The sequence below is a fragment of the Clarias gariepinus genome, chromosome 28 (genome assembly GCF_024256425.1).
Source record: "Clarias gariepinus isolate MV-2021 ecotype Netherlands chromosome 28, CGAR_prim_01v2, whole genome shotgun sequence".
Classification (NCBI taxonomy): Eukaryota; Metazoa; Chordata; class Actinopteri; order Siluriformes; family Clariidae; genus Clarias; species Clarias gariepinus.
In genome coordinates, this window is record NC_071127.1 from 6,498,160 (window position 1) to 6,518,664 (window position 20,505).

Genomic DNA, 20,505 nt, shown 5'->3' on the forward strand with positions numbered 1-20,505 from the left:
GAGAGCTTTGGAGATTATTTTAATGTCTACATTAATAAGGGATATTGGACGATAGCTGGTAGGCAATACAGGGTCTTTTCTCCGGTTTTAGCAAGAGACTAATGTTGGCAGAATTCATATTTGGTGGAAGTCTACCATTTTCCTTTGGTTTTGGAAACCAAGGAAAATGGTTTCCAAAACCAAAATTCTTTGCAGCAGAATTCTTTCAAAATTCTTTCCAGCAGAATTCTATAAAGAATGATGGCTTTCCAGCAGAATTCTTTATAGAATTCTGCTGGAAAGCCATCATTCTTTATAGAATTCTGCTGGAAAGCCATCTGGACCTTGGAGCATTTTTTTTAGGCATACTGTTCAGGGCTTCCTGAAGTTCATCTGATGTCAGTGGGGAATCCAATGCCATCGCTTGATTGTCTGATAATTTCGGAAGAGTTATATTGTCAAGAAATTGTTCAATTTCATCTTTAGATGGGTTTATCTGTGGAGAATATAAAGATTTGTAAAAGTCCCTTAAAGTGTTGTTTATTCTTTCAGGGTCATATACTGTATCCCCAGTTAAATCTAAGAGCACATATAGTTGTTTTTTCTTTTATGTATTTATGTTTTTTTGTGGTGGTGTGGGGAAGGGGTACTAAAGAAAGGGACACGTTTTTAGTCGTCTTTAGTCGTTTAATTCCTGCCCTTCAGTCTTATTCATTTGATAGTTATTCTCTTATTTACCTATTTACTTTAACACCACTGTATATTACTTTAAGCTCAAAACTATGGAGTGCTATCCCAGACATTTTTCAAAAGGAATTACAAATTGCATTTACAATTGCATTTTCCATATGTGGACAAATAGAGTGTAACAATAATTCAAATGCAATTGCAAACTTTGCATTACCATTTGCTATTTCGCCTTCGCAAACAAACACTGACTGCCAAATTTCAAAAGAAAAAGCAAAGTCCATTCGCATCTGCATTTGCCATGTCTTACAAGTCATATTCAAATAGCAAAATCAATTACCACGTTTGCTTTTTCACTTTCTCTGCGTCACGCATGTAACCTGCTAAAACTCAAACGCAATTACTAATCCATTTGCAATTGCATTTTCAACGCGTTACACGGAAACCTGTCAATCAGCATCAGGGGTGGGTCTATACTGTGGGGCGTGATTGTATGGGGAGTGACGTCACTCGCAGTCACCGACCAAGAGGGGGAAATTTGAGCAATGGAGGTTAACCGCTGTAAAATTGCTGTTATGCACTAAAATGTCCCTTGCCACAGACTGCAATCAAAAATTCATGTTATTATTATCAAATATATTATATTATTTTTATCAAATATATTATTAATATTATAATTAACCCTAGGCACGTGACAAATTAATACACAAAAATTAAGACATGTGATACAAATTCTTATATAATGTTTATTCTGTGGCACATTTATTTTGCAGGGGTTTGTCATGTAATACAAAAATGTTTACAATAAATAAATATTGTTTATGATGAAAAATTACATGAAACAATTTTTATTATAAATAGGCAAAATATATCTTTCTGTATAGCAGAACTCTCTTTCTGACTTATTAATACAAGCGCGATTAATGGAAAAAAAATTATATGACTTCATTCCCACCCCAGCCCCGCCCCGCGTTTACAAGTGCACAAGTGAGTTTTGCTACAGGAATATCGCAAAATGAGTAGCAAAAGTCAGAGCGCTGGGATTTAAGGTTGTACTGCCAGATCTGAGAGGTTGTGAGCGCCGACTTGTGGTTGTACAGCGAAACTGAAGTAAAGCGCAAAGATAAATGTGCACTACACAATTGTGCCTGTCATTTTGTTTATGTGAATGACACTTTACACATTTGTCACTATTAATCTGCAACTTCGAATTCAAAACACAGGTGTGCAAATCGATAGATGCAGCTTTTCACATCAGAGCTGTGAGTATAAATTTCAACTTACAAATACAAATATTCATTTTACAAGTTCTCACATTCGAATTTGCAAGCTCTCGGGTTTTGCTACTGTTTTACCTTCATATAGAAGAGTGCACGTGTGTGTGTGTGTGTGTGTGTGTGTGTGCGCGTGTGGTAAAAGGAACATAAATATTTGTGTCTCTCATATTCTCTACACACACACGCATGGTAAAAAAAAAAAAAAAAAAAAGAAGAGCATAAAGATTTGTGTGTCTCTAATGTAAATTTGAAAACATAAGCTGGAAAATATCCAATGTACATAATATTATACACATAGTATAAAAAAACATAATATATATATATATATATATATATATATATATATATATATATATATATATATAATTATGTTTATAGTTTTTATAAATATATATATATATTTATAAATATATAAATATTTAAGTGGATAAATAATTTCATTATTTTCAACTTAACTTTCTAATTGTAGGGTATTTACTATTACTATGTACTAACATACATTTGCAACAGCGTACATGACTTCAATACAACACACTCGACACTCTTAAGTACTATGTAACTGAAAACCATGTGGTCCTACACATGGAAGCCATTTTGTAAAAAAAAAAACTAGATTTTTCTCTAAATTGTCATGGTGATTCTGTCCAGAAGAGGTAACACCAGTATCAGTCTCTGTATAAATGAGCCATATACTGTAACAGATCTATCACATTAGAGGAGGAAAAACATTTAAGTTTGATTTACTGTTATTGTCATTTATGCTGTTTTACGTTTCCTTAGGTATGGAAAAATATAGTGCTGGTGAAAAGCAATGATTATACAGGCAGAGGAGAGACGCAGATCCTGGATGTAGGGTCATAGTTATCCAAATCAGTGTCCCCAACCTTTTTGCATCATGGACCAGTTTCATGTAAAACAATATTTTCACAGATCGGCATAGAAACAGCTAAAAATAAAGTGCTTAAAAATACAACTTACCAATTCAATGAATTAATGGAGCCCTGATCTTGTTTCCCCTTCAACGAGCCAGACCCATCTGGAGTTAATGGGAGATAATGACACCCGCAGTGTGTTACTTATGTCCAGTCTACTCCGTAATTTGGTTTTGGTCGCTGTCACTGCAGAAAATCCCACATCACAAATGTTGTAAATGGAAGCAAGGTATTTAGTGCTTTTTTCGCAATCTCTGGAAATTCTGCCTTGATCTTAATCCAGGACTCCGGCAGAGTTGTTGTCTGAAACATACAGTACTTTTAAGGTCACCATCATTTGTCATCTCCAGCAGTTCCCCTTCTTCTATCACAGACAGGCTCAATTCATGGTTTGGTTAAAAAAAAAAAATTCAATTCAATGGTTTATTCATAAATGGGTTGCAGATCCATTCTCAGAGATCTGCAGTTCGGAAAGTACCGCTCGAACTCTTAAAAGCAGGGACAGGTGATCCTGCACAAGCAGGGAGAATTTTAAGTTGGGCTCAGTCTCTTCCAAAACCCTGCTAATGTTTATAACATGTCAAATATCCCTCTGTTTACTTAGTGTCCCCACAATTCTATTTTCGCTTTAAATGCAGCTGCCTAAATACTTTATCTTCCAACTTGAAGATACATTTTCCCCTGAAGTGACAGATTGTAGCATTTTTTGGCTAGCTAGAATTTCCCTGTGAAGACGGTGCATAGACTGACATTGAGGTACTGTACAACCTTCTTAACCCAAGCAATTAAACTAGAAATCCGTCCAATCATGGCAGCAGCTCCGTCTGTGCATATGCCGATAAAAAGACCAATTCAGTTTTCCTGAAATCTAATCATTTAGAGATTTGAATAGTTCTGTGCCTGTGACGTTACTTGGCAGCTACAGTGCACATAACATGTCCTTATGCACATCCTCCTGATAGATAGATAGATAGATAGATAGATAGATAGATAGATAGATAGATAGATAGAACACATAAACAAGTAGTATTGCCTTGTCATTATCAGTAGACTCATCTACCTGAATTGTGTATCACGGTGACTTGTTAAGCAACTGTGTCTCAGTGTCCTCTGCTATATCCTCAATTCGTCTATTTGCTAGTCTGTCGCCATGTTGTTGGTCTTTCGGCTGCTCCCGACAAGGGCTCGCCACAGCAGAATACCCAGTCCACACTACAACTTGGCACAGGTTTTGCCCTTCCTGACGCAACCCTCTCATTTTATCCAGGCTTGGGACCAGAACTGCATCCAGTGGCTAGGGTTTGGGCACTGGCTGGGAATCGAACCCGGGCCTTCCGCATGGTAGGCGAAACACCTACCACTGAGCCACCAGTGCCCTAATCTGTCGCCTAATAGAGAAAAGAGTACTGTAGGAGATACAGTATGAGTGAGAGGAAGAGGTCTGATCTGATTTGGCTGAGAAGTAAGCTACAGGTATTTTTTATTCCATGCTTCTGTAGCAAAACTGAAATCATGCAACCATTTTTTTTAACAACAGTTTTTGTAAAAGGCCTTGTAGAATCTGGGATGAACAACACTAAAGTAGTTTATAATGCAAAATTTAATTCAGGACCTTGTTCTTCTGGACAATAAGGAGGTATAGGACGAATGAGCTGGTGTGGACTATGACATCAGCTTTCAATAAAGAATTAAACACTGGAATTACTTCAGCCATGGCCTCAGGTAGAAGGGGATACTGTATGAAGTGTTCAGGACCTAAATTTAGACTATGTTCAGTTCAGTTCCCCTGATTAAACCTACAGCATGCTGCCCTTAGCACATCATTTTTAGTGAGTGATTATCAACATTAATTGCCATTAAATAAAAAGTCTTCACATACTAATGAGCTCATTTTCTGTATGTCCAGGTCTTGTGAGCTGTAATGTACCCAGTTCTTTTACACTTTACCACTTAATTTAACAGCATTGCATCAGCATTTGCCTCTCTGAGGCTGTACTTTACTTTTGGATAAGAGGTCACAATCCTAATCACTCTCACTCGCACCACATGTCACCCAAAGGCCCAAATCTTTTTACTCATCTTTATTACTTTTAATCAATAACACAGTAGGGCTGCCCCTGCGAATGACATAAATATGAAGCTTCCTTATGTGAACACTGAGTATATCTACATTAACAACACATCTGGGCTCATCTTAAACACTTGAGATGTCTGACATACAGTGTGATGTATTTACTGACATGTGATCTATAATGTCTGTCATCGTAGCGTTTACTGAACTCACAGCTGAGCAACAAGTGCAGAGTGAACAAGTGCAGAGCATTCATACACACAACAGGGACGATGGATCACATTTCACAAGAGTGAAATCTTCAGGATCAATACTGGTTTAGTCTCAGGAGTTTTAGACCTAATTTACATATCAAATATTTTAACCCAATACTGTAGATTTACTAGAAGTGCTTTAACTCTGACTCTGTGTGTGAGCTGGGTTCCTGAATAGGAATCTTCAGAATTAAGGGGGTGATTTCTTTGTGTTATATTTTTTTTAAATCAAGGGATGTGTGTAATGCCAAATGTATTGATCATTTACATTTAGGCATTTGGCAGACACTCTTATCCAGAGTACTGGAGAAACAGATGCGTCTTGAGTCGTCGTTTAAAGATAGTCAAAGTCTCTGCTGTACGGACATCTAGAGGAAGTTCATTCCACCACCTAGGTGCCAGAACAGAAAAGAGCCTGGATGAATGCCGCCCTCGATCCCAATACAACATAACTGTTCAAATGATCTTATTTTAGCCTTTTATCTATCATTTAGAACATGTTGACATTTATCTATCGGGTGTTTATACTGATTATATTCTGTACACAGTGATATAATGGAGTACATACTGTACTGTATATTTACTGTATCTATGATCACCTGACTTCTCTCTCTCTGTCAGGCTCCTCCTCCTCCTGGACTCGACCTGTTCTCTGGTGGAGCAGCAGCACCAGGCACCGTGTTTCTTCCTACACACACCATAGGATCTCACTATGCTGAACCTTGTAGAGGTGAAGGGGTGAGACACGCCTCCTTCAGTGCTGTTCTGAATGAAAAGACAGATCTCTGACACACTAGTGCATTCTGGGTAATAAATAACCTGTTTAGAAGAGGTGCAGTACAAACCAATTTCCAAATGTGTACTTGTAGAATTTTATAGAAACGTTTGAAGTGTGTGTTCTGTAAACAAAAATAAAATATTAAATTAGTGGTTTAACACTTCAGTGAGTCGACAGAGCAACATCATGTCTGATAAGTGTTTATATACAGTAAGTATCTGATTATTTAACTGTGTGATTAACAGGACCTGGTCTACAGTGGTGTACTGTTTAGTGCAGTAGTATGGAGTTTGGGTTATCAGTGTGTGTGTGTGTGTGTGTGTGTGTGTGTTTACCTGGTGGTGAATTAGAAGTGCTTTTTGTTGTGTAGCGTCTCAGCTCCGCCCATCATGGTCACCGGTGTTGGTGTGTTGGTTCCCCGTACCCTCCTCACTCTCCTCCATTCCATTTATCAGCTCCACCACGCCCGGCTCGCCCCTGCACTCTCTACAGGGAACCCCTGTGTGCTCTGAGGCGTCTCTCATCAATCTGCATGTCCCCCTCGACTCCATCAAAACCAGTCAGGATAATCAGTATAACACACGTCACATCATCTCTACGTCATGTGTATATATGGATGTATAAATGTGTGTGTTTAGGTGAGGCTCTTCCTGTAACTGCATACAATAAAGACGAAGTACGTGTCCTCCTGGGAGACCGGATGTCCTGGCCATTGTGGTGTCCATGCTGAACACGGCTCCTCTCGCTGTGAAGAACATAGAGCTACAGGCTGCAGTGCCCAAGGTCTTACACAAACACACACACACACACACACACACCAGATGTCCTCAAGATACACACTTCCGAAGGTTTATACTGGCATGTTTCCTTCAGTCTATGAAGGTGAAGCTTCAGAGTCCTTTGACCCCGTCCTGCCCCCTTCCTTTATCACACAGGTCGTGCTTTTTGCTAACCCGCTTATGTTGATACACATACACACACACACACACACACACACACACACACAGAGGAGGTATAGCGTTCTTCTTGCTATCTGAAGCCATGACATGTAGGGCTACAGCTACTACAATTACTTTAGAGTGAATCAAATCATTAAAGATTCGGGCTGATTTTATTAAACAGAATTACAATTTATAGTTTACACTTTATCCTCTATCCGTCCATCGTCTAGCACGATTCAGTGTATCTTACCAATTGTCCTTTATCTCATGTCCAACGATGGAAAGATCTGGGCAAATGTTTTAACTTTAAAATACACTACTAAGACAACAGTTCTTTATAAAGAACAAGACTCGGTCCATCCCACAGGTGGCTCTTCCCAATCAGATGTTGGTGCAGGTTTAGCTACGCCCCGCACAGTTCCTTTTCCGTGCAAACATTAACATAAGGCTTGGCCTGTCACGTGGGGAACATCCTAATGAAGTTTAAATAATTATATAAAGTGTATTAACAGGAGCCCTGTTTACACTTACAACTTCTCATTCACACCAATGTTCTTTGAATTAAACAAGCTTTTATTCAATATCAAACATCTGGAACATCAAACATTTATTACTACTTTTATCTATAGAAAGGGATTATAAATGTTGATTACCCTTTCTAGGTCATAATACACACATCAAGAATAACACAAAGTTATATCAGCCTACTAGATAAGCACATACGCATTTTACCTGTTGGCACACTTTAAATAATTGTCCTCGAAATTGTCAGTGAATGTACCGTCTCTTTGTTAGAAAGAAAAGGAAGTAAACAGGCGGGAAAAGTTGCTGTGTGAGTTGTTGGGGGTTTTACAGTGAGGCTTTTAAACTGTCTCTCCTGTGTTTATCGGATTGCTGATTTATACTTTTGTTCGTCGAGGTTAATGATAGCCATCGGTTGCTGGCATTGCTCCAGACACAGAGGGGTCCTTTGTCTTCCCCTTCAGGCTGAGTCCAGGGTCTTACTGCAGCAGATGTGGGGAAGAGATAAAGGAGTCGGTATGGCAGCACTTGGGCTCGGAGAGGAGTTCTGGAGACTTCAATCTGGAGTGTGACAGATTGACAGCTCACTTTGGGGTAGCCAGTTCATCCCTACAACACAGTGTGTTAATTGTTGTTTGTGTGTGTGCCTGTGTGTGTGTGTGTTGCATGAGAAGGTCTGCGCTACAAGCTGATGTTCCTCCTCGTGAGAGACAGTAGTGTGAAGTGGGTGAGCTGGACCAGTTTCCTCCAGCAGAGAGAGATGGGGAAACCTGTAGAGCCGACACACACACACACACACACACACACACATAGTAAGATCTGTCTCAGACGTCTGTAAGGAAACTCCTGGTTTATTTATTAATTTGTGTTTTATTAAAGCTGTAAATGATGAGTGTGTTTTAGGGTCCAGGTTAGCTTCTAGTCACTTTGAGCTACAGCGCTAATGCTAACCCTGAGATTCCACACTGCACACGTGGACTTTAACTCATCTCTGTAAAGGAAATCACAGCTACTGCAGTCTCTGTCTCTCTCTGTTTATAAACCAAGACTGTTCGAGTCAAACTGTGACTTTTGATTAACAGAACACATTTCTGAGAGTAAAAACTCTAAAATGTTCACATTACAATCCACATTGTTCTGTTCCTAGTGTCTAAAACAGCACGCATGAGCACATTGATAGTTGTGCATGAAATCTGTGGTTAAAACATGCATGGGTTCGTGTGAGCTCTCTTTAGCTTGAAACAATAAATTTCATGAAAAGTCTGTTTCGGGTTTTGCCCTAGAGGACGGCGAGCAGTTAAACACATCAGATCTGTGTCACATTAGGATAAAAATAAGAACGTAGTCTGTGTGAGTTCATCCAAATGAGTCGACTCAAAGACACATGACTCGGAGGAAGTGAAAGTGTTTCTCTCACAGACTCCATTTTGTTTGTGCTGGAAAAAAAACAAATAAACTTTAACTCCAGGCAGAAACGGTGATATTAATGTCACACAACAAGGACTGCTGAGTAAAAGTGAGTGATTTCTTTATCAGAAACGACTTTATATCGGAATAATGAGTTTATATTTAATATAAAACTCTGGGTTTTTTTTTTTTCTCACCAGTAAAACTGCATCATGTTAGCAGGAACTGAACTGTTTATCTCCTGTGTGTGTTATATACTCAAGTTTATCTCCTCTGTTTATCATTAATTAAACTTTCAGAGTGTTTGTGGGAATTTAGATTTAATAATCTGTAACAAAAGAATAATAAAGTTTAAGGTCTGACTTTAACAGAAGTCCAGGAAAGGCCGCGCGCGCTGTGTTATATATTTACCGTTACTTCTGTACCGTTATCTGTTGATCACAGATTATTTCTAGTGATTTTCTTACCAAAGAACTGCTCTTAGTCAGGTTCCTGGATCTAATTAATTTCAATTAATTAAGTTACATATATTCCCTATATGTTACACAAACAGTAATCTCTCTCTCTCATTCTCTCTCTCTCTCTCTCTCTCTCTCTCTCTTTCTGTGCTCCTGCTCCCTGCACCTGCATGACATGACGCACTGCATAATCCTTATAAACTAATCTTACTGTAAACACAAGATTGTATGACCAAAGACAATTTCCTTATAAAGATGTGGATATTTCACCTGATTTTAATTGCATGATTGTTGTTGTGTGTTTAGGAGTGTAATTTATTCCAGCAGTAGAGATCAGCATCTTCAGGATTCAGCAGTGTGTCCGTGAGCTCTCTGTACATACACTAATATTCAAACATGGAGAGCCCTGATCTGGAGACAGAGAATGAGACCCCGCCCTCAGAAAAGCAGTAAGTTACTGTGTCCTAGTGTTTTAGCCACTGAACATTCATATCTAATATATGTAGTGAGTATTCATGAAAATAATAACTAACACAGACATCACCTGACAAAAATCCCAGATTCTGTTCATTGTCAAAAAATGTCCTTAATAAGTGCAGTTAAAGAGTAAACAGTAGTCATGAGACACTAATGTCATGATATAAGACATATTGCTATACAGGCTTTACAATAATGAACAGGCAGTGTCGACACAAAACACTTTATATTAAATTGTATTACATTTATTTTTTTCTGTAATGGCATTATATCCAACGACTGCAATATCACTACCACAGGGTGTTAAACTCTCACTCTGACTGGGACACATCAGCATTTTAGTGAGACCCCGCAGAGACATAACTACAATATATATTATATAGTTTTTTATTTATTTATTTTAATTAATATAAAATCACATCACCAGTACAAACACACTGTGCTTCTGAATGGTGTTAGACACGAGTGTGATTTACATCAAGCACAGCACACAGGTGTTGATTTTAATCTTTATTTTTTTGATTGTTGCCATGTCAACCGTGATAGAAACTGGAGTGTACGTATATACAGCAGTTTACAGTAACTACCTTCAGATGGCTGCACTGTGGATCTGCTGTGAATTCTGGGTAGTGTGATCATGTTAAACAGTTTTAGTCTTATTTTTCCAAGTTCATGTAGAGAGAATGAGACGAGGCTGTTGGCCTGGTGTTTGTCCCATGTGATATGATTGGATCTTTCCTAAAAAAAACTGATGTGATGCAACCGAAAAACACTATCGACTATTATGATTATTAATTAATATATCGATTACTGAAATGATTCATTGATTAATCAGACTAGTATTGGCACAATTACTCAATAGCTCTTATTTAGATTTCCGGTTTAAAATTTAGCTTGAGGTTGTTTTGTGCCTGTAATAACTAACAATGAAGACAATAAAGATGAAAACTTCACTAAATAAACGTAATTATGTCTTCAAATGAACTTTCCTAATGAAACTAAACTTAAAATCCAAGGAAAAGTCGAGTAGCAGCAATAAAATGTAACTATTAATTAAAGCTTAAGTCTATGGTGAGGGGTCGGAGTCAAGTAACGTGACGGAAAAACCTTACACCTTAGGAGTTTGTGTGTGTGCGTGTGTGTGTGTGTGTGTGTGTGTGTGTGTTTGTGAGAGAGAGACAGAGAGAGAGAGAATGCTTGGACGCGTTTGCAGAGCCAGGAACAAGGCCACATGCTTGCGTGTGCATTTCATGTAAAAAGGTTGACTATGAGAACTGGAATTAATAACCAGACTGAGAGCAACACACACTCCGTATATATCCACATTCAATCTATTCCCACTATCCTGACAGCATTTGTGTGAGATCCCGAAGGTAAATAATCGTAATGTAGATATTTTTTACTTTTTAAAATTGTCAATATTAAAAGAGTGTTTGATGAGCTCTGTATGTTACACCCTCTGGTGCTGCCATCTAGTTTGTAAGATGAGGTGGAGCTCATGAAGTTTCTTAAATAGAATTATTGTGATTTGACGAATTGCTGCTCATATCAGGTCTCTCCTGGTATTTTGAATCATGATATTAGACAATTAATTTCTGTCTCATGTCCACTCTATAATGTTGTACAGTAAACTCAAGAGAAAGAGATCAGACTCACCAGAACCCAGCTGTGTCTCCATGAAGAGTCATAAGTCTATAGATCTCCCTTGGAACTTTAAAAGTGGACACTCCTCATCTGTACACAGGTAACATCCCATAGTTCTCAAAGTAAAACTAAAACACATTATCTGTTCATTCTGTATGATGTAGTAATATTTTGTTACATCTCTAATAATCACATATAAAGAATTAATCAGAAAACCTTGAATTAAAGCACTGTGTTCTCTAAATATTAATTTTAATTAAATTATTAATGCTCTAAAATTATTTAATTAAATTAGAACTCAAATTTAGATTTTGATATAAATCGATTAAAGTTGTTAGTTTAATGGCTACTTTATGTTCCCAGTGATGTACAGAGTAATTTCAACACCAACAACATGACTGTGACATTGACACGAAAACAGGAACTTAACACTGTTATCATTCAAAAATCCCAGATTCTGTTCATTATAAAATTATGTCCTTAAAAATGCCATTAAACAGTGAAGAGTAGACCTGAGACAATACACTAAAGCCATGATCTGAGACGTCTCCCTATACAGGCTTCACAGTAATGATGGGACAGTGTTGACATAAATATTTTAAATTGTAAAACTTTTTTTTATTCCCTAATGGCAACAAATCCGGCCACTCGAACATTCTATCTCATGCCCACTCTATATTGTTGTACAGTAAACTCAAGAAAAATAGATCAGACTTACCAGAACCCAGCTGTGTCTCCATGAAGAGTGATCGCTCTATGAATCATCCTTGGAACTTTAAACGTGGAGACTCCTCATCTGTACACAGGTAACATCCCATAATTCTCAGAGTTATAGTACAAACACATTATCTGTTCATTCTGTATGATGTAGTAATATTCTGTTACATCTCTAGTGACTGTGCAGAAAAAAATAGTAAACCCCAAATAAAAATAGGCTGATTTTTTTTTCCAGTTCTTCAATATTTTTCTTCAAATGTTAATCCACTCAAAATTTTTTTTATTAAAATTAGGACTAAACTCTAAGTTTACAGCAACCATGTACAGGATAAGCAGAAAATGAACGAAACATTAGGAGTAAAAAGTTTGGCTGTAGTATTTATGTGGTTAAAGTTATTGTCTTTAAAAAAAAAATTTGTTCCCAGTGATACACAGAAGACGGGAGACGGAAACAATAAGATCATTATTACAGATGCAGGGTAAGATCAACACTAAATACAGTACATCACACACTGGTGTTAAAAACCTCTCTGCTGTTATTTCATACAGAGTGATTAGATCATAGCAAACATACAGGAGATATACAGAGTAACAAAACCATAAAGAACTGTCTGTGGTAACCAATCAGAAAATGTGATCTTTAATAATTAACCCCCATGTCTCACCATGTCTCCCTACTTCACTCTGTCACAGACATGATTTGGAATCTGCTGCTGTGAATGAATTCCAAAAAAAGTTCAGATTAAATTTGATGAAGAGGTTTGAGTGTGCAAATGGAGTGATAATAAATCAGGAAAACCGAACACTCCTTAATGAGATCTACACAGAGCTCTACATCACAGAGGGAGACAGTGGAGACGTCATTAAAGAACATGAGGTGAGACAGATCGAGGCAGCGTCCAGGAGAACAACAACAGAGGAAACACCAATCAAATGCAAGGACATCTTTAAGCCCTTATTGGATCAAGACAAACCCATCAGACCTGTGCTGACAAAGCCCTTATCTAAAAAACCCAAATCCATCAGAACTGTGCTGACAAAGCTCTTATCTAAAAAACCCAAACCCATCAGAACTGTGCTGACAAAGGGAGTTGCTGGCATCGGAAAAACAGTCTCTGTGCAGAAGTTCATTGTGGACTGGGCTGAAGGGAAAACAAATCAGGACGTCCCCCTTATATTTCCACTTCCTTTCAGAGAGTTGAATCTAATGAAGGACCAGAAACTGAGTCTGATGGAGCTCCTTTTATGTCTGTTTTAAGGAAACAAAAGAAACAGAAATCTCCAGTTTGGAAGAGGTTCTGTTCATTTTTGATGGATTGGATGAGTGTCGTTTCTCTCTGGATTTCCAAAACACAGTGAGAGTGTGTGATGTAACTGAATCAGCATCAGTGTCTGTGCTGCTGACAAACCTGATCAAAGGGAATCTGCTTCCCTCTGCTTTCATCTGGATCACCTCCCGACCAGCAGCAGCTAATCAAATCCCCCCTGGGTGTGTTGATCGAGTCACAGAGGTACGAGGGTTCAATGACCCACAGAAGGAGGAGTACTTCAGGAAGAGGATCAGTGATCAGAGCCTGGCCAATGACATCATCACACACCTGAAGTCATTAAGAAGCCTTTACATCATGTGTCATATCCCAGTCTTCTGCTGGATTTCAGCTGCTGTTCTAGAGAGAATGTTGGGTAAAGCAGAGAGTGGAGAGATCCCCAAGACTCTGACTCAAATGTACACACACTTCCTCATCATTCAGATAAAGATCATAAGAGAAAAGTACTCAGAGAAGCAGGAGAGTGATGAAGAAATGCTTCTCAAACTGGGACGACTGGCTTTTCAGCAGCTGAAGAATCACAACCTAATCTTCTATGATGAAGACCTGAGAAAGTGTGGCATTGATGTGCGAGAAGCAGCAGTGTACTCAGGTGTGTGTACGCAGATCTTCAGAGAGGAGTTTGGGCTTCACCAGAGTAAAGTTTACTGCTTTGTTCATCTGACTATTCAGGAGCATCTCGCAGCTCTGTATGTGCACCTGATGTTTATGAGGGAAAAGAAAAATGTTCTAGAAGAGAGATTGTATTTTAATCCAGAGATGTTGATTGAACCACGGATGTTTTCCCAACCAAAGTTTTCCCAAAGTATGTTCTCTCAATCCCAGATGCTTGCCCTACAGTCAATTTTCCCCTGGCCAACTTTCTCTCAACCCCAGATGTTTTATCAGTCTTCAAAGCCGCAGTTAACAGAAATTATAATCTCAGATGTTCACATTAGTGCTGTAGATCTGGCCTTATACAGTAAGACTGGATATCTGGATCTTTTCCTCCGCTTTTTTCTGGGTCTATCACTGGAGTCCAATCAGAAACTCTTACAAGACTTAGTAACACAGACAGGAAGTAGCTCACAGAGCAAAGAGGAAACAGTTTAGTACATTAAGAAGAAGATCAGTGAAGATCTTCCTACAGAGAAATCCATCAATCTGTTCCACTGTCTCAATGAACTGGGTGATAAATCTCTAGTGGAGGAAATCCAACACTACCTGAAATCTGGAAAACGAAGTGAACTCTCTCCTTCACAGTTGTCTGCTCTGGTGTTTGTATTACTGACATCAGCAGAGGAGCTGGAGGAATTTGACCTGAGGAAATATTTCAGTCCAGAGAAGATAACAGAAACTGTTCTTGTGAGGGTGATGCCTGTGATTTCCAGATCAAGAAAAGCAATGTAAGTAAATCTGTATAAATCTGTTCTACTGCAGAAAGAGAGAAACTGAAAACACTTTGAGATGTTTTAAGCTTCAAGTGATACAAAGTGGTGTTAATGTGAATAAATAATTAAGTAAGAGAATACCTATCACATGAATATACATAATAAAAATAGTATGTATATTCATGTGATAGGTATTCTCTTACTTAATTATTTATTCACATATATATAACAATACAAATATAGAGTAAATGTGTTTTAATATTTAGAAATTTTTAAAAGAAGCCATTTTCAGTTTCATTTTTATTTTTTCGAAGTATTTTATTTTTTCCAAGTGCATCCTAAATTAAAATTTTGGTGCATCACAAGTAGTTAATCAAGTTATATATGTAGCTTTCTCTGCTTTTTGTTTCTTTGTTTATCAGATTAAATGTGTGTTAGACTAGCAGTGCAGTTATATACACACGCACACACACACAAAGGATTGTAAAGGATTGTAATTGATGTGTTTGGTGTCAGGGTGTTTCCCCTTAGAGACGCGCTACTGCTACCTGTGTGTGTTTTGGGGACTTTTAATTTGAAGTGTTTTCTTTCTGTCTTGTGCTTCAGTTTCCGTTCCATAGGTTTGTTTGGTTTGGTCCGTGATTAGTTTCATTATTTAAGCTCTATTTTCTTACAGCTTCTTGTCCTGCGTCTCTTGTAGTTTCTTCTGTTCTGTTTACTGTTCGTCATGTTTTGATCCCAAGTGTTTATTTTGCTTAAGGAGGCAAAATTATGGAAAATTAATTTCTGGATCATTTTAGACAGTCTGAATTCGCACTATTGTGTGTGTACATGCAAAAACCATAAGAAACACATATCACTTCCCTTTTTCTTATTTAATTGTTTTATATTTCTTCTTTATAAATCCGTGCTTCAGATTTGCTGGGTTAATGACGTTTGAGTGTAAAAGGGTGTAATTTGTTGAAGACGCTCCACCAGCCCGGGGCTCAGCTCCACCCAGTAATCGCCATATTGTTAATCCACAACAAACACAACAGACCCCATTCATGTAGTGTGAATTAGAGCAGTGAGAGAGTTCCAGGATGAAATGATCTGTAAGGGCCATATTTCATTCTTGTGATTTGTTGTTATGTTTATCTTATTTCAGTTTATTAGTTAAGCATTAAGCATTAAGTATCATACATATAATTTGTATTGTGACATCATTTCATGGGTTGTTCTGTGACATCATCCCACAGTTATGCAGTTCCATGTCTATCACGCACGTTAGTTGTAGTTGTTGTTAAGACACGGAAGGATACAAAAAGGTGTGGAGCACACAAGCTTTTGACCGTGAGACAGTAAGCTAAAAGGAATACAGTAAAATAAGTTGTTGTAACTGTAATCTATCGAAGCCACAGAACACATCAAGCGACTTGTCGTGACTACAGTGGATTTATGCAAGAAACTGTAACAACGGTTGTTTTTGATGTTGAAAATAAACAAGAGACAAAAAAATCAACGAAACGTCTGATGTCGTCAGTGACACTGTGTAAGTTAAGACACGCGTCAGAACTTGTGAATAACATGCACCTACAATAAAGTCAAAAGCTTGCTCCGCTGCAAAAATGAAGATAAGTGATTTAAGAGTGTGAACGTGGAGTGAAGAGCGCACGTGCGACTTCAAAAACGCGCATCGACTGCCAACGAGCAACCGAAACCGATAAACGGACTTTGCCTGCTTTAAATTTCACTATGTCAGACGGCGAGGACAACACTGCTGTCGCCGAACCTGAGCATGTGATGGCGCCCGACGACAAAGAAGCCGCAGACAAGCTTCACGAACTGAAGAACGCCAGAGAAGGCAAGTGGAGTCAATTGACTGCATTAACTGGTGAATTAGAGTTGCTTATGTATGATGCTTGCAATCTGTATGACGTTGAAACCAAATACTATACGAAATACAAGGCCCTACTGGAGAACTTTGTTGAAAGCAATAGGGATGTGCGATTGCACCTAAACGAAAACGAACGCGAACATGATCGGCGAAACTGGTATATGTCTAAATTGCTGTGCGCCACAGAATTCAGGAAAAGGGTAGAGACGTGGATTACAGAAACTCAGAACCGCTCTAAGCCGCCTCAAGCATTCGACGACGGAGTTTTACCAGAGGACAGTGTGTCAATGGTGGAACTAAGGGCGCTCGCTCCTAACAAGCACGGAAGCGTAGTGACGGCAGCATCCAAAAGGTCCTCAACATCTACAGCATCCTTAGCTCGGCTAAAACAGGCAGAAGCTGACAGAGCATCCTTGCTGGCTGAAGCAGCAATCTTAGAGCAACGGCAGGCGTTAGAAATAGAGGAAGCACAATTCCAAGCACGATTAAAGGTTAAAAAGGAAAGGCTGGAACTCGAAGCGAAGCTTGCAAAGGTTAATGCAAAAATAAAAGTGTATCAGGGTTGTGAAGAACGGCAAGGTCCTGCAAGACAGGACGTGATCATCGAAACGCGTGGTGCATGCGCTTCCAAACCGGACCACAAAGACCACTGCGACCACAGTTCGGCAACGGAATATCTTGAGCTGCCATCACGCCTCCGAGCAACCCACTTAAGCATGCCAGTGAGTGCCAAACCCATAATGTCAAGCACCCTAGTGGAACGGCCCACCCAAGGTAACGAACACTCACTTTACAACACTGACATAGTGGAGCCTCAGGGTAGGATGCCACTTCAGGCAGATCTTACAGAAATGTTTGCGAAGAGTCAGAGGCAACTTTCCTTACCTCCGCGCAACGTTCCTCCATTCCATGGTGACCCTCTTGAGTTCACGTCCTTTGTAAGAGCTTTTAAACATGCCATCGAAACCAAAACTGATAGCAATCTGGAAAGGCTGTTCTTTCTCAAGCAGTATACTGAAGGACAGCCTAGGGACCTAGTGAGAAGCTGCCAGCTCATGCCAGAACATCGTGGTTACGCAGAGGCTATGAAACTGTTACATGACAATTTCGGAAATAGACAAATAATCACTACAACGCTGATGCAAAAGGCACTCAACGGGCCGGAAATAAAGTCAGAGGACGGAAAGTCGCTAAAAACTTTCTCCCTGTTCCTAGTAAAATGTTACAATACCATGTCAAGCATTAATTACATGGATGAGCTAGACAATGCTACCAACTTGAAGAGTGTTGCCTCAAAACTGCCCTACAAATTGTGTGAAAAATGGAGAAGCCACGTATACGAGTACGAAGAGCGCAATGAGGAAAGAGCTAAGTTCCTGCAGCTGATGAAATTCGTAGAACGAGAAGCAAAGGTAATGTCTAACCCATTTTTTGGAGACCTGAACGTTTCGACTAGTGGTACAACGACTAGTGGTAAAAAACACAGCAATAAATCCCCTTCAGGATTCAAGCAAAAAATGGAAGAAAAGAGAGGTAGCAGCTTTGCGACCGGCGTAAAACAGGTTGGTAAAAATCATAAAGACTCAATTACAGTAAAGAGTAGTGGTGCATTAGTTATTAGTGCCTTCACTAAACCTTGTGCATCCTGTGAGCAAGATCATACCCTAGACGAATGCCACAAGTTTAACAATGAGACATATAAGGTCAAATTGGACTTTCTAAAAAAAATTTCTAATTCTCTGCAGTTTACCGATAATCACTTCTACATCGGTCTCCCATTTAAGAAAGCAGCTATTCAAATGCCCAATAACCGAAGCGCAGCCATGCAGCGCGCACTGAACCTCAAACGGAAGTTTAAGCATAACCGCTCCTTTCACAAAGAGTATTTAAACTTCATGAATGACATGTTTGAGAAGGGTCATGCAGTCAAGGTCCCCACACCCCACCTAAGTCGACAAGACGGGCAAGTGTGGTACATACCTCACCATGGTGTGTACCATCCTCAAAAGAAAAAGCTAAGGGTAGTCTTTGACTGCGCTGCTAGCTATCAGGGAATATCATTAAATAGCGAGCTTCTGCAGGGACCTGACCTGACAAACTCACTCATTGGGGTGCTCACGCGCTTTAGACAAGAGGAAGTTGCCATGATGGCAGATGTGGAAGCCATGTACTATCAGGTTAGAGTTCCGGAAAAGGACACAGACTTGTTGCGTTTCCTGTGGTGGCCGAACGGAGACGTGAGTCAGGACTTGGTTGAGTATAAAATGGTTGTTCATTTGTTTGGTGCAAAATCATCTCCAAGTGTAGCTAATTTCACCCTTAGGAAAACAGCAGAAGAAAACCGCAGCAATGCATCTGCCGAGGCAGTCAACACAGTACTTAAAAACTTTTATGTAGACGACTGCTTGAAGTCTGTCTCTAGTCATAGTCAAGCAGTTGCGCTATATAGTAATCTCACCAAACTGTGCGCAAGTGTAGGGGTTTCACCTCACCAAGTGGGCAAGTAATAGTCGTACATTGCTAGCTTCCATCCCTGAGAGTGAGAGAATTAAAGACATGAGGGACTTAGATTTGAGTAAAGACGCACTCCCTGTTGAGAGAGCTCTAGGGGTGCTGTGGTGTATTAATTCAGACACGCTCAAGTTCAAGATTAGTTTAAAAGAGCGGCCTGTGACTAGAAGAGGAATCTTGTCAGTCACTAGTTCAATTTATGACCCCTTAGGCTTCCTTGCACCAGTCATACTGCCAGCTAAGATCTTAATGCAGCAGTTATGTAAAGAAAGACTCGCTTGGGACGATGACATTCCCGAACAATTTATAAAAAGATGGAGGGCCTGGCTATACGAGTTGCATCAATTGTCTGAGTTTAGTGTAGCAAGATGCGTAAAACCAGTTGACTTTGGAGTCACAACTACAGCACAACTTCACCACTTCTCAGATGCAAGTGAAATGGGATATGGAGTTGTCTCGTACATTAGGTTAGTAAATGCTGATGGACTCACACACTGTGCATTCATGATGGGAAATTCTCGCGTAGCGCCCTTGAAACAAACTACTATCCCCCGAATGGAATTGACAGCAGCAGTGGTCGCCGTAAACAACGACAAAATGTTGAAAGTTCAACTGGAAATAGAACTGCTGGACTCTGTGTTTTGGACCGACAGCACAACTGTCTTGAGATACATTGTTAATGAAAAACTTCGCTTTAAAACCTTTGTCGCTAACAGAATCTCCATCATACGAGAGTCAACCACAGCAGTGGAGGTATGTCAACACTTCAAAAAACCCAGCTGACGCTGCCTCCAGAGGAGTCTCCTGTGAAAAATTCATGAAAAACAACAATTGGATCCATGGTCCCCCCTTTCTTAAAACACCAGAGAGTAAATGGCCTGAAAACATTCACGATCTGTCGACGAAAGAGGATGACATTGAGATCAAACACTCAGCCTCAGTGAATCTCGTAAAAACTACAGAGAGCACAGATGCCGTGAGTAAACTGATTAACTATCACTCTGACTGGTATAAGTTAAAAAGATCCGTTGCCTGGATTCTTTGCGTTAAGGACATGCTTAAACAGAGAACAAAAAGGATTAAGGGACAGGCAAACAACTCAATAACAGAAAACCATAAGTCTCTAACAATTAAGGACTTAACAAGGGCAGAAAACGAAGTCATTAAGTTCGTTCAAAACCAAAAATTCAAAGATGAAATTTCCATGTTACAAAAGGGTAATGCTTCCGTAAAAAGAAACAGTTGTCTCTCCAAACTAGATCCAGTACTGCAGGAT

General features: G+C 39.2%; 1 protein-coding gene and 1 pseudogene across 1 annotated transcript in view; both read left to right on the forward strand.

Annotated features, from left to right (window-relative positions):
• Nucleotides 1-20,505, forward strand: part of LOC128515599 (NLR family CARD domain-containing protein 3-like) — an 85,396-nt gene that overhangs the window by 42,709 nt on the left and 22,182 nt on the right. The window lies entirely within an intron of this gene.
• On the forward strand, nucleotides 8,830-13,847 carry LOC128516059 (NACHT, LRR and PYD domains-containing protein 3-like; annotated as a pseudogene).